Below are 14,209 nucleotides of genomic sequence, written 5' to 3'. Positions count from 1 at the left end.
GTGCCAGCTGGGGCAGGAGAGCCACGCTCGGCCAGGCCCTGCTTTGCTGATCCTGCGCGGTGGGCACTCAGGGGTGGGCTGGGACGAGGCCAGCCGTGGGCGTCCCTGACCGCCCAGTGCCCTGCCACCAGGCCCCTCCCGGCACCTCCTGTCCAGCCCCAGACACGGTCCAGGCCCCCATGCCTGACCTGGCCCCCCACAGATGGGGACAGACCTGTGGGGCGGAGCATGGACGGGACGTGCCCAGTGCAGCACCAGAGGCTCCGAGACCCCGGGGGGGCTGCCAGCCCCTAGGGTCTCTGCCTCTCCCTGCCTCTCTCCGCCCACGCTGGCTTCGCCCCGTGTGTCACAGCCCGGCAGCCACGTCGCCCATGTGAGCGGCCACCCCGCAGACCCTGTGTCCTGCCCGCTCGGCTTCTCGCCGTTTCCAGCCACCTGGCCTCTTCCGTGTCCCCAACTCAATCCCGGAGGAACCGTGACCTCAGGGACCCACACGGCTCTCCTGCTGGGCCGATCTCCCCGCCAGCCCGTGAGCAGCTGTGTGGTCTGGGGCCCGGCCGGCCGGCTCTGCCAGTGGTGGCGGTCAGTGGACAGAGCGTGTGGCCTGAGAAACTCTGGCTCTACTGCCACTGGCCACAGCGACGGAGCTGGACGAGCAGAGGCCAGAGGCCAGGGCAGAGTCACACAGGGGCCACCGAACCCGAAGAAGGAAGGGAGGGCCGGCACACCAATGACACGGGACACGCCTGCGTAACAACCGCGGAACCGCCGCCGACCACATGGGACACATGCCAGCAACGCGGGACACACACCAGACACAGGACAGCATGCCAATGATGCAGGACGGCTGCCGCCAACCATACAAGGAACACACAGCATGCTGACCACGGGACACGCACGACCCTGGGACCACGCGCACCAGCCACCACGGGACACACCCGCCAACCACATGGGAACCGCCAGCCACGCGCCAGGACACACCGCCAACCACATGGAACCGCGCCAGCCACGCCAGGACACGCCAACCACATGTGACCACGGGCCGGCTGGGTTGTGCCCAGACGAGCTCAAGTCGCAGGGGCACTGATCGGCGCGGGAGTGGCGAGCATCGCGGGCTCTCCGTGAAGACCCGGGCACTGTGACCGTGTCAGGTTTGATCACTGAGATAGCAGAACCTCCGTTGAGAAGCGTGGGCCTGTGGCTGAGACATCAGACCAGCGTAGGACCCCCCTCCACTGACCCCCATTGTTGCGTTTTGGGCTACTACGCGGGCACGGGCTCTGCGACCTTCGCGCTGGTGGCGAAGCGAGCTGAGGCCGGGAAGGACACTGAGCTTCGAGCCCAATATAAGCCCCAGCCCTTCGCCCCGACGGCCGACAGAGTCCCCGACGGGACCAACGCCGCCCCCGTGACGGAGCCGGAGGCCACTCGCCGGGCGTCCCGAGGCCTCGGCACACAAACGTACTGTCACCCCTGTTCTTTGTGGCTCCACTTCCCAAACTAGTCCCCGCTTCAGAGCAAGCTGCCCGTTCAGCAGGCTCCGGGGCTCCCGGCGAGCCTCATCCCATGCCCCACAGTGACGATGTCCCCGTCACCTCCCACAGCTGCGGCTGCACCACGTCCAGATACAGGGCACGGGCTCGGGGGCCGTCCGCTCAGCCAGCACCGAGAGGCCCCAAAACCACCCGCCCAAGAGTCTACACGGAGGTGGCCCTGGCCCACGGCCCCTCGGGGACATGGCGGGAGCAAGTCCAACCCCCCGGCCAGAAGCGTCTGCTCTGCAGCCACGGAGAAAACACAGGGACACGACGCCCCCGGACAGGGGCCGCGGGACCGGCCGCCACCCCTCCCCCAGCCCGCCCAGCCGGTCAGCCAGGTGACCGGTTTTCGTCGGCTGACCACACGCGGTTGTAAGCGACAAATCCGAGCGTTTCTAAAAAGTGGTCAAAACCCCGAGCGAACAGTGTGACACTTTCTAAAAGAGCAAGGACCTGCGAGAAGACAGTTTCCGGGGCCGGACGATGGCGCCCGGGACGCGGGGCCCAGAGCCCGGGTGTGACAGAGGCGGTGGGCGGCAAACGGGCCCGAAAACTGGGGGGGGGGAAGGAGCGAGAAATGGGGACAGGACGCAAGGGGCGATGAATGACTGCGAACGGGGGGCGGGAGCCCACGGAGCCACGGAGCCGCCCAGGCATCTGAAGAAGCTTCCGGAAGCCACCGCCAGCTCTGCGCATTCCGGTTGCACAGGTGGCCCCAGGATGGGGTCCCAAGCCCCTCCCGGCCTGGGCACTCACGGTCACCGCGCTGGTGCTGACCGCTGTGACTGATTCCTCAGCTTGATGGCCCGTGCTCATGACACAGGCCGCCGGCCACCTGTGAGTCCCACGCTCGGGGCACCTGAACGGCGACACCTGTCTGCCCGGTGGCCGGGAAATTTAAACCGGATGACGGCGGCCTCTCTGCGTAGGGGGCGCAGCATCGTTTAATATCCATCAGTGATTAGAGCAGGAGGTGCCCGTTCCAGGCTTTACCGATTCGTGTCCGAAGGCCACGTGGATCTCTGAGGCTGCCAGGACCCGGCAAGGTCAGGCCTCCGAGGTGGACAGGCCTGGACCAGGACCGGACGTGCAGCGCGGTGCCTGTTGCCTCCTTCTGAACCGGCATCTGTGTGGGGGGCGCCTAGGGGGCTTGGGACGCCAAGCCCCTAACACAATGGCCTGGGGACACCAAGTCGCTAACACAATGGCCTGGGGACGCCAAGCCCCTAACAATGGCTCGTCCATCCTCACAGAAGGGCCTTTGTGAGGAAGGGTTCTGGACCAAAACAACAACCCTTCTTAGAAAAAGAACCCCAACCACACAGATGCCAAACGAGGCCCGCCCCGATGCGAAGCCGTGACCCGTTTCTGTTTCTCAAAGCATGAGGGGTCCCCGAAAGTTGTCAGCAAAGTCCCTCGGCATCCACACGACCGTCCAGCAGACCGCACTCCTGGCGAACGGTTACTCCTCCAGACTTTCTGCGAAAGCCCCAGAAACCATGGCAAAGGGAGACAGAACTAGAAAGAGAAACAGGTTCTGCCCCCAACGCATCGAGGAGCGGACGGGAGCACAAGCGACAGATCACTGAGTGCGCCACAACCGCTGGCACCCGCGAGGGACTCGGCCAGCCGGTGCCCAGCTCTGGGCCCTGGGGGAGACAGACCCCTCCGGGAGCAGTGGCCTGGCCTTGCCGTGACTAGTGGTGACAGGGCATGTGGCCGTGGGAGCAAAGCCACCGAGCGGACCTCAGCCTGCGGACTTGGCAGCAAATCCAAGATAGATTCACAGAGGTCCCGCTCTGAGCCACGGCCGACTCAAACAGGGGACTCGGGGAACACGGCCCCTCTGAGCCAAGGACGTTCATCTGGGGCGGGTGCATCCTGAGCACACGCGAACCCGGCGTGCACCGCCGGCCCTCACCCTGACCCCCGGCGTCCGCAAAGGGCGGACTGCGTCTGACTGCGTCAAACTTGACCAAGTCACAAAGCGCCCAGCCCGGGACTCGGGCACAGAACTGGGGACGGGGCGGGAGGCGGGAGGGGGGTGAGCAGATGCATGCGCGTGAGCACGCACTTGTGTGGGGACAGGGACGGGCCTGTGTCGTAAATGTCCCGCGGGCTGTCGGCTCCCCACGTCTGCCGTAACGAAGCGCAGACGTGGCGGCTTCGAGAGGTCACCCTCCGGAGGGCGGGAGTCTGACGGGATCGCCTCGGTCTGAAACCCAGGGGGTGCAGGGCTGCGTGCCTACTGGAGGCTGGGGGGACCGTCCGCCCCCGTCTTCACTGCCCCTGGGCCGTGGTCCCCTCACGGGACCCGCATTCTGGACCTCTGGCTCCATGGTCACGTCTGCCCCCGCTGTGACCCTCTGCCCCGCTGGAGGGACAGCTGGCCGCAGTCCAGAATCGCAGCCCCGTCTTAATCACATCTGCAAAGTCCCTTGTGCCCAATCGATCGAGTGACACACTCGCAGGGTCCGGGGATTAGAACGTGAGCCTCTGTGGGGGTGACCGTCCTGCCTATCTCGGGAGGAACCTCGTCCATGCCTTTTCCAGAGGCCACCGGCACACCCTGGTTCGGGGGCCCCCGCCAGAAGCAGTCAGGACGAGCCTTGCTCAGGCCGACACCTTGCTGGCTGTCCCTCTTCTGCTTTTAAGGACCCCGCTGGCTACAGGGTCCCTCCCAGACAATCCTACACGAGCTACCTATTTTAAGGTCTGCTGATCAGCGACGTTAATTCCATCCCCGATTTTAATCATTTCGATTTCGGCTGTCTTCGTCTGTGTGAGGTGACACACGCACAGGTTCTGGGGGTCGGGACACTGACGTCCTTGAGGGACGATTATCCTGCCTGCCACGCTTCCCCCCTAAATTTTAAAACTCAAAGAAGATGCTATAAACCGACAGAAAGAAACGCAGAGCTCGGGAAAGACCTGGAGAAATAACTAACGGGATCGGCGGGGGCCGCGCGGAGCGGCCCGCAGGGGACGTGGGGACGGAGGCGGAACGTCACGTGCGTCACGGGGGTGGCAGCCGGGAGACACCGGAGAGACCACGCAAAGGAGCCGGCGCTGGCGGACCAGTGACGGACAACGGCCAGCGACGGGAGGGAACCTCCGAAACAGCGTGTCGTCGGCGAGGGCGCGGGCGCCGTCCCGGGCTGACGGGTGACGCCGACGGGTGACGCCGACGGGCCAGCCCCGGAAACGGCGGCGTGAGGCCCGCGTGGGACGGGGCCGTGCGCGTCCCGGCCGGGGCCACCTGCCAGCGCCTCCACGGCGACTCGAAAGAGCGAGTTTCACGCACGGATGTTGTCGAGACTTAAAAACGAAAATTCCAAAGGGTATTTTGAACCTTGCGGGAGTCCCGAGGTCGCTGTCATGAGCCGTTTGGGGGAAAGAACGGCAGATCGGGACAAACGGAGCCCAGGACGGAGCCCGGGGGAGGCCCCGGGAGGCCCGTGCGGGCTGCGGTGACCCGCACGGCCCCAGGGCCATCGCAGGGCACTGAGACCACCACCCGCGGCGCCGAGGTCGCCGTGAGCGGGAACGGCGTGTGTCGGACCGTGTGAAAGGGGGTGAGGACGGGGCAGGGGTGCGGCAGGACGCGGGCAGGTGGTGCGAGCATCTCCCAGCGCGAGGGAGCTGGCGCCGCCCAAAGCGAGGGGCGAACTGAGCGGGCATCCCCAGTCCCTCGTCGACAGGGTTGGATGGGCCGATCAATACCCCCACCCCGCTGAGCCGCAGCCCCCACTTCCTGGCTCACCCAACAGCCACGGGCCAAATGGACAGAGGGCCCCCACCTCCCGCCCGTTGATTAAACTAATCAAAGGTCTGTTCAAAACTGACGCCAACGACGAACACTGGACAAGGCCCGACTGACCGTGGCTGAGGTCCCTGAAGAGGATGGGGCACGGGTCTCCCTGACGCACCCACGGGTGCGGATGGCGCCTCCAGCCCCAGGCTGCTTTCTGTCCCAGGACGACGCACGAGCTCGTGAGACACATGCAACGGGGCTCGCCCTGGACCAGCGCCCGTTTCCCAGGCGACCCCACTGCCGTGGCTGACGCACGCGCCTGACACCTGGCCTCTGCGGCCCTCGCAATGCCCGGGACGAGCCGGGTCTCGCCCTCGTCCCCGGTGAGGGGCGGAGGCTCGGAGCAGCGAGGCCCCTGGTCGGGGTCCCTGAGATGCCCGCGACGGGGCAGGTGTCCCCAGCTGCCGGGAAGGAATTACCGCCCGGGAGTGAAGAGAAGCCACGGGAGCTGACGGGTGCCCGGGACATGCTGTCACCTGCGAGGCAGGGTCGCCTGTGGGGTCGCCGAGGCCATGACATCGCCCGGCTCAGCAGGAGGAAGCGTGAACGGAAGGGCAGCCCAGCCCGTCCAGAGCACAGCCATGCCCAGACCCCCGCCCAGGACCCCGGGCTGGCCGGACGCCCGGGTGACCGCACCTCTCCTGTGGACACTGGACAGCGGAGCCTGCTGCGGACACAGGACCCCATGGGAGTGGCTGGGGTGGGCGCGTGCAAGGCCACTGGGCGGTCGGCACAGCGGCCTGGCGTGGACTCACCCCACTAGTGCCCGGAGTGCGGGGGGCCCTGGCCTGGGCCGAGCGCCTGGACCACGCAGGAGCAGGTCACAAACAGGCGCCTCACCTCCTCCCGCCCGGGGATTCAGGCAGTGGCACCAAGGGGATGGTGTGCAGCAGCCCTAGGGGACGTGGTGGCAGCCTCATGCCGCTCGGGCCACGGAAGTGACCCGCAGCCTGACTGTGATGACAGCCCCTGCCTGCTTCCGGCCCGAGAGTCTACACTGGCCAGCAGCAAACGTCTGTGGGCCCTTCTGCTCCAGGAGCCACTGGAGTCACCTGACAGCGTCACGCCCAAGTCCTCAGGCCTCCTGGCCGGCACCCGAAGCCAGGGTGGAGGTCTGCTGCCGGGGCAGCTGGGTGTCCCTTCCGGGGGCCTCCTCAGGTCCTTCTCCACTGTCCCATGGACGGCCACCGGGACCCCGCAGGGAGAGGCCACTGCCGGCTCTGGGGCAACATGGGGACCCGACGGAGAGGCCGTCAGGGACCCAGGGCCCTGCGCTGCTGCGGCTTCGCGGCCCTGTGAACTCACGGGGCGACCCGACTCGCTGGGCAGCAGGTGGCCCCCGTGCCCTCCTGCTCAGAAGACCCCGATCTCTTCCTCGCTGGGGGATGTGTGCCATGAGGGGTGCAGGCTGGGGGTCGGGGGTCTGGGCTCAGCACCCGCAGACACTCAGCCTCCTCTCCCTCTGCCCCCCGGGCAGCCCCGCCCTGCCCGGCCGTGGCCCCTCCAGGGAGAGCACCCCGCTGCACCCAGAGCGCGGGCCGGGCGGGGCAGGACCAGACGCCCACTTGGGAAGGGGCCTCCGTGGGGACGGCGGGCTTGCTGTGAGCGCTCGCCCGAACTCCCAGACGCCCGGCCACCTTTGCGGGACAGTCAGCTCTGAAGGGAGAGAGAGACGGAAAAGCCTCGCCTCTTAAAAGCAGGGTCCCCGGGGGTGCTTGGCCCAGAGGGCCTCATCCCCACGCAGGTTCTGCCGTGGCGGGAAGTCGGTGGACCCGACTCCCTCCCCAAAGCGAAGTAAGACGAGGGCAGGAAATCAGGAACCTCGCTCGGGGGCGGGCAGGCGGGTCCTCATGCCCCAGCTGCCTCCCGGGGGCCCTTCGGGGCACAGAGGGGAGCCCCTGAGGAGGGCCGGCAGGCAGCAGGGGGGCAGGGGCCGCAGCGGGCGGCACGGTCACTGGCCAGGGCTGTCGGGAGGCAGGAGGAGGCTCGGGATAGCAGTGTGGATGGATGGCGTGAGGCTTTCTCCCCGAAGGCCCCTCCGCAGAGCCGGGCGGGGAGGGCACAGGGCAGCCTTGGTGACAGGCACGGCCAGAGCTCCCCAAGACCCCACGGTGAATGTGGCACGCACGGCGGGAAACACGAAACCGTGTGCCTCTGAGGACACCGGAGCTGTGTGACAAGCTGTCCCTCCGCTGTGACGCGCCAGGGGTCCAGGTCTGGCTTCTCCGACGTGCCACCCAGCCGGGGCTACAGCGTGACGGTGCTTCGAGCTTCGCATCGGCTCCGCGGGCAGCCGCCCCGCGTCTGAATTCACGGGAGCGAAACAGGTCTAGAAAGGATGATGAAGTTTCTGACTTTACGTCCCGCAGGACTAATCGTGCAGGTGACAAACACGATGGCGATGGCCCCTCCGCGAGGTGACGAGCGGCTCCACCTGAGCGGGCTGGCCCCGGCTCCCCCTCGCCGCGAGTGCTCGCGAAGACGCTCCGTGTTCTCAGCGGCGGAAACGGACACGCGTGATTTGGGGAGATGCCGATTTCTGCCCCCCATTCTCTCCCAGCGACGGCTGGTCAGTCTCGGGAGACGGGGCGCGGCCTGCACGGGACCTCAGCGGGGAACGGAGAACCGGAGGTCAGGCGGCCACACGACTCCGTGTTACGCGTGACGTCGAGGCCGAGAATGCGCGCCGGATGCAGTCGTGGGGAGTCCCCTCCGGCCGGCCGGGCCCTGGCCACGGGACAGCAGAGCCACGCGCCCCACCCATCCGTGTCCATGTTCCCTCCGACACTCCGCGTGCACAGAAGGTTAAAGGCCCCGACACGCGGCCGTCTGATGAGGCCCCAGAGGCCGCATGGCCCCCTCCCCGAGGCCCCCTCCCCAAGGCCTCCGACGCTGCAGGCACCGGCGTGGTGATGCGCTTCCGAACAAGCCACCTGCCACCGTTCCCAGGAGAAAACCTGAGGACACCCTGTCACCTCACCCAGCGCAGGCAGGTGGCCCTGGGCGACGGCAGCACACGCAGATAACCCCGGGTCAGCTGGCCACCTCCCACAGGGGCCCGAGGGCTCGGTTCACTTCAGACAAGACAGACATCATTAATCCAGAGACGTGAGCTGCAGCCCGCGTTGGCGACGCCAGGCCACACGGTCCCTAGAGGCCTGGTCGGCCTTCGGCTCTGCCTCCGGCAGCCGCACCCATGGCCTTCGCCACAGTCAGTGCCAATGACGAGGGTGCCCCGTGGGCTCAGAGCCCAAAGCCTTGTTCTGGAAATGCCAGTCGGCCTTGCAAGGGAGCGCTCGGGGGCTCAGGGGGGTGGGCAGCGGTGCCGAGACCGGCCTGGCACCCCCAGGGGCAAAGGCTGAGACTGTCCTCACGGGCAGGACATCGGCCACTGTCCCCGCCCTCACTGACGCGGAAAGCCTGTCCCTCCTCTGCCACCCCGAGCTGTCCGTGTCAGGGACTAACTCCCGCCAGCCCGCGGGGCCAGCAGCACTGAGATGGCGGTCACGGCTGGTCTCGGGGTGTCTGCGGCCCACTCGTCCACAGAGACGTCTTTCGGCGTTGACGGGGCGGGCCAACGATTCTGGACGTGCCACGAGGGTCACTGAGCCCTGGAAGGCCGTCCACCCTTCCTCCCGGGCCCTCCTCCTCCTCCACAAACCCAAAGCGGCTCATCCGAGCCGCGGCTCATCCGAGCCACGTCCCGAGGTACGAGTGCAAACTGCCAAATCCGTCCAGTGACCGGGAGAGGCCGGGACACTGCGTCTCCAAGTCCGCCCACGGTGACGACTGGTCGCTCCTTAGAGCTTAAGCCGCGCTGCACGGGTTCACTCTGCCCCTCCCTGGAGCCTGGGGAGGGCCGGGCAGATATTCTGCCCCCGCGGGCGTCCGGGGCTGTGCTGAAGGTCACATGGCCGGTCACCCTGGCCAGGTCAGCGGCAGCTTGTCTGACTTATCTTTACTGTCCAGTGGCAATTCCCTCAAGAGACAGCATGTTGTTTAAAGACTAAATCCACACATTTAAAAAAAAATAAAGTTCATGTATGTCTTGGATGTTAAACGAGCTTTTTTAAAGGCACGAAGAATTACACACGCAAACGTGTGGCCCACACTGCAGTAACACACACTCCTTCCAGGCTTAAAATCAGCCCTAGAGGAATGATGGGGACCGTGGAGAAACACATTGTAACCCTGGGCTTTGACCCCCCAAGATAAAGGGCCGGCCACGCCCCAGAGCATGGTGCATTGTGCGGTCCCTTCCACACGAGGACACGCCAGGCCACCCTGAGCTCCATGCAGGGACCAGGAGACCCCATGTCCCAGACGACTCCTCACATGGAAGCACACGGATGAGCTGGGCACATCATGGGTGTGTCAGCCCCAGAGCTGGGCTTTCTCAGAGGCGACAAGGCCTCAGCTGCGGGGGGTCGCCTGGGACATCTGCACCTGTCCCCCACAGCCGCCTTCTCTGGGGCAAGGCCCCGAGCTCTGGACTCAGTGACAGACACGCAGCCTAACGCCACGGAGCGCAAGCGGGTTGTCTGTTCACACCAGTGCCGAGCTCCCCACGAAGCTCTGCAGAAATCCAGCAAAACGACGGAACAAACGCCGAGCAGAACAGGAAAGGAACTTCGAAGGTCTCCTTTTCTGTTTCCTAAGAGTTGGTGCAGCATCTGACTCGTGTATGTGCATCCAGACGTCACATTCCCATTGTATTTATAAGGAAACCTGTACGACCAAACTCGGCTCAAATAGAAAACGAATCCTTGGATGGAGAAACTCGAAACCCTTCGAATTCAGAAAATGAGTTTACTTAAGTCTTACCCGCTCAAACCGAGAGAGGTGTGTTTGGAACTCGCCGGAGCACGAACGGACAGCTGATTTCCCGGAGTGAGACAGGGTCACGGGAGGGAGCGGTGCCAGCAAGGACGTCGTGGGCTTCGTGGAACCATGTGACTCTACCCGATCGGGCCCTGGGGACACGGGAGGCGAACACGCCCGGACCCACGAGGACCTAAAGCGTGCCCGGACCAGCCCAAGTGGCCGGCTGAGGCCGAGGAAGGGGGAAAGGCAGGGTCCCCTGCCCTCACTCCACCCCACCCCAACCTGGTCAAGAGATGCCCCCGCAAACCGGCCAACTCCAGGCACCTCCACAAGGCCGGCGGGTCCTGAGGCGGCATCCGGCCATCTCTGTTTTTTTTAAATCCAGTGGCATTTCCCTCGGGAGCGTTTACCTTCGTCCAAGTGAAGGGCCTGGCTGGGGACAAAGCTGAAAAGCACGCGGTCCTCATTCGTCCCTTCAAAACCGATCGTTCGGCTAAACGTGCATTTCCGATGGGATGAGAAGTAAAAAGCGACAGCACTCGGCACGTGGGCGGCCCTCTGGCAGGTCCGCTCCCTCCGAGGTGTGACCTTCCCGTTTGCACGTGGGCTCCACGGGAATGGGGACGAGTCCGATTCTCAGTCCCATGTGCAGGCGAGGCCGCGGGGACGCGCGCCCCGATCTGCGGGGTGGTGCTCCGCGCGGGCCCGCACCTGCCCAGCCCGGGGCCGGCGAGGGGCGGCCTCCCGGGCACGCGCTCAGAGTCAGGTTCAGCACAGGTAAGTGAAAAGCACGGTCGCCACTTTTCCCGTTTTTATTTTCTACGGGCGAAGAAACGTCCGAAGCTTAAACCTTTGATTTTCTCCATCAGAGACACCCTAAGGCAGAAATGCCCGCAAGGCGCGCGGTGCCGCTGACACAGTCCCGGGTGTCGGTCCCAAGAGAAGCCGGTACCGGGCTGGGGACTTCCGCGGGCTGTCCCCGCGGGCCCCGCGCCCCCGCGCGCGCCAGGCCGCCGCTCTGGCTGCCGGCTCCCGCCTCCCCGCGCCCCGCTCGCCCTCCGCGGTCCGGGGGTGGGGGGCGCGGGATTTTCAGCCTGGAACCCACCGCCCCTCTGCCGAGACGCGGGGCCCTCGGGCCCTGTCCGGCGCCACCGGGCAGGCCCGCGTCCTGGAAGCCCCAGCCCGCCGGCTCCAGTGCGGGCCCGGCCCCCGCCCGCTCCGTCTCCAGCCCCCGGGAGACGGGCGCGCGCTCCCCCACCTGGAGACCCCTCCCCGGCGGCTCAGGTGCAGGCGCGGCCGGCGCGCCCCCTGCTGGCCCCGCGGCAGCTGACTCAGCTTTATCCTCCCGGCCAAGACTGGAAGGCATGACCTTAGGATGGAAGGGACCGCAGCGAAAAGCCCAGGCGGCCTTGGCTCCTTAGAAACGGAAGACACGAGCCTCTAAGCGTGAAAAGGAAGCTTGAGGGGCCTCAAAGCGATGGTTTGTGAAACGCTCTAGGAAATAAGTCATCTTTGGACGACCATCCAAAGATGCAGGGGCCACACCTGCGCTACAGTGAGTTCAGTGAAAACCAACGTGGTGAATATTTTCACAGGGCTACAGGTGAAAAAAATATGCCTATGTGGCCGGAGCGGTATCGCAGACTCAATTTCTTAAGGGTTCGCAGCCCAGAGCCTTGAAAACGCATTTTCATACTATGGAGACTACCCCGATCACGGGGAAACCTCGGCCTAACTTAGCAGCTGAAGTAACAAAGGACCGATACGCAGCCGGCGGGAGAGACGCACGGTGGAGGCCCGTCTGCCGCAAGGCTCCCCGCCCCTGCCAGCCTTGCCGTGGTGAACAAACTCAGCACCTCGGGGAGGTGGGGCGCCCGGCACGCACCTGCGTCAGGGGCGGTGCCCCTCACCTTCTCCCCGACCTGAGAACAGAGGGTTTCGCGTCTCCACGCGACTCCCCTCCACCAGCGCGGGCCTAGGGCCTCAGCACTGACATCCTTGGAGACACCTGCCACGCAGGATCCAGGTGAGACCCACACCCGGCAAGACGTGATAAAGTGATGACTTCTGTCTATGGCCACCTTGCAAGACAGAGGTCTCCGATAAAGCATCCTCCGCGCCCGTCCAGGGTTCAAAAGCCACATGCTCCTGACCAGACGCTAACTTTTGGGTGGCAGGTGGTGTTAAGTTCCTGACAGACCCAATAGGTATGCACGTTTTCACCAATTAGGAGTCGTCGTTAATTATTAAATACAAAAATGTCGACACTTTTGCCCCTACTGAGTACCCTACGGATGCAACAGGCTTAAGCAGACAGGCGGCCTGTCTTGAGAACCGGCTCACTTTTGTTCCCATGATGGTCGGCGCTAACGGAGCACTCAGACACATGATGGTGGCACCATGCTCGCATCTCGGGGAGACGTCCCCCCAGAACCTGGTGTGCCGCTGTAGTCCCTCCGCCCTCTCTGGGTGTTGGCTGGCCTCAGAGGCGGTGGGACAGGCAGATGCAAAGGAAATGAAGAGCAAAGAGGTCCCTGGAGAAGCTGCCACCCTGTCCCCAGGGCAGGCATGTCCTGGAGGAGGGGGGACGGGTGCGGGAGGGAGGAAGGAGCCCCGCACATTCTCCCGAAGCCACCGAGGCCTGTGGACATTGAAGCCACACTGTCCTCCTCCTGGACACATCGTCTGCCACGTCAAACATAATATCCTTGAAATTTCGTTCGGGTCACGGTTCCCTTTCCTTTAGAAAGACAAGGCAATGCGCATGGAAATGTCACACGAGACTCTTCCCAGGGACCGAGCGATCCCCAGATCCGGGGGGGGGGTCTCACAAGTTCCCCTTCAGCTGCTCTCAGGTCTGCGAATTTTCAAGCCAGTGAAAACTAAAAGCCAAAACCATTTCCGCCCGCGCCCGTGCGAGGCGGCCGAGTTTGGAGAGCAAAGGCAAGTCGCCGACCGCGGGCTGCACGGGCGGCAGGGCACACTCCGGCGCTGGTGAGCGCGGAAGGAAAGTTTTGTCAACGGTGACATCACCGACGTTTCCCCAATTTAAAGGAGCACTTAAAGCACAGCAGATGCGATTTTTCTCCGCCAGTGAGGAGACGAGGCCTCCGGGTTCCCAGCCAAGTCGCGGGAACGGTTCGCCCGCCGCCCAGCCGGACCCGGCGGAGCTGGCGAGCGAGCGCGCGCGGGCCGCGGTGGCCCACGCAGCCACAGTCCCGGCGCCCGGCCTCGCGCGCTGCTCCGGGGCCGGCCGTGCCCGGGAGTCCGCAGGCGCCGCGGGACCCCCGGGGCGTCCACACGGAGCGAGGCGCCGGTCCGTCCACGCCCGCCATCACGTTCCGGTGCGGACAGCGACGCGGCCGGAGGACAAGCCGGCCCCGAGCGCGCGGGGCGCCGCGCCCTGCCCGGGAGACGCGCGCCTCGCCGGGCCGGAGCCGGTGGCCACGGCGCGCGCGGGGTCCGGAGCGGAGCCCGCAATGCAGACGCGGCGGCCAGCCCCGCGCGGGGCCCCCCGACCCTCCGACCCTCCGACCCCTCGACCCCCGACCCCCGCGCCCCCCGCGCCCCGGCCCCAGGCCCGCCCGGCCTCTGCGCCCACCCGCCTCGCCGCGGGGCCCGGAGCGACCCGGCGCCCGCGCGCGGTCAGCGCACACCTGCCTCGGCCGCGGCCCGGCCCCGCCGCCGCCGGCAGCACCGCGGACAGCGCCGTCTCACCTGCCGCGCCGCTCGCCCGCCCGCCGGCGCCGCTACCCGGCTTCCATCTTCTCTCGCCTCCAAGGGAAATCGGATCCGCTGTGGCGCTCGCGCTCCGGCTCCGCGGCCCCCTCCCCAGCTGCCGCTCGCGGTCCCGGGGCCTCTCCTCCCCCGCCTCCTCCCGCGCGCCGCTCCGCCCCTCGCGCCGCGCTGCTCCGCTCCGCCCGCGGCCGCGCGCAGCGCCCGCCTCCCGGCTCCGCCCGCGGCCGCCCGGCGCGCGCCCTGCCTGACGTCACCGGCCGCGGGCGCGCCCCGCCCCGCGCCCCGCCCCAGCCCC

The 14,209-nt window shown here is 66.2% G+C and overlaps 1 protein-coding gene across 1 annotated transcript in view; it reads right to left on the bottom strand.

The window, feature by feature from the left end:
• The window catches only part of OTUD7A (OTU deubiquitinase 7A), a 116,638-nt gene extending 102,637 nt beyond the window's left edge, over positions 1–14,001 (bottom strand). The window contains exon 1 of the mRNA XM_039853455.1: positions 13,894–14,001. The gene's annotated coding sequence lies outside the window, so the exon portion shown is untranslated. The remainder of the gene's footprint in view (positions 1–13,893) is intronic.
• Positions 14,002–14,209: the final 208 nt, after the last annotated feature.

The sequence above is a fragment of the Pteropus medius genome, unplaced genomic scaffold (assembly GCF_902729225.1).
Source record: "Pteropus medius unplaced genomic scaffold, Ma_sr-lr_union100, whole genome shotgun sequence".
NCBI lineage: Eukaryota > Metazoa > Chordata > Mammalia > Chiroptera > Pteropodidae > Pteropus > Pteropus medius.
Note: the sequence above shows the minus strand (reverse complement) of the source record. Positions and strands in the feature narration are given on the sequence as shown.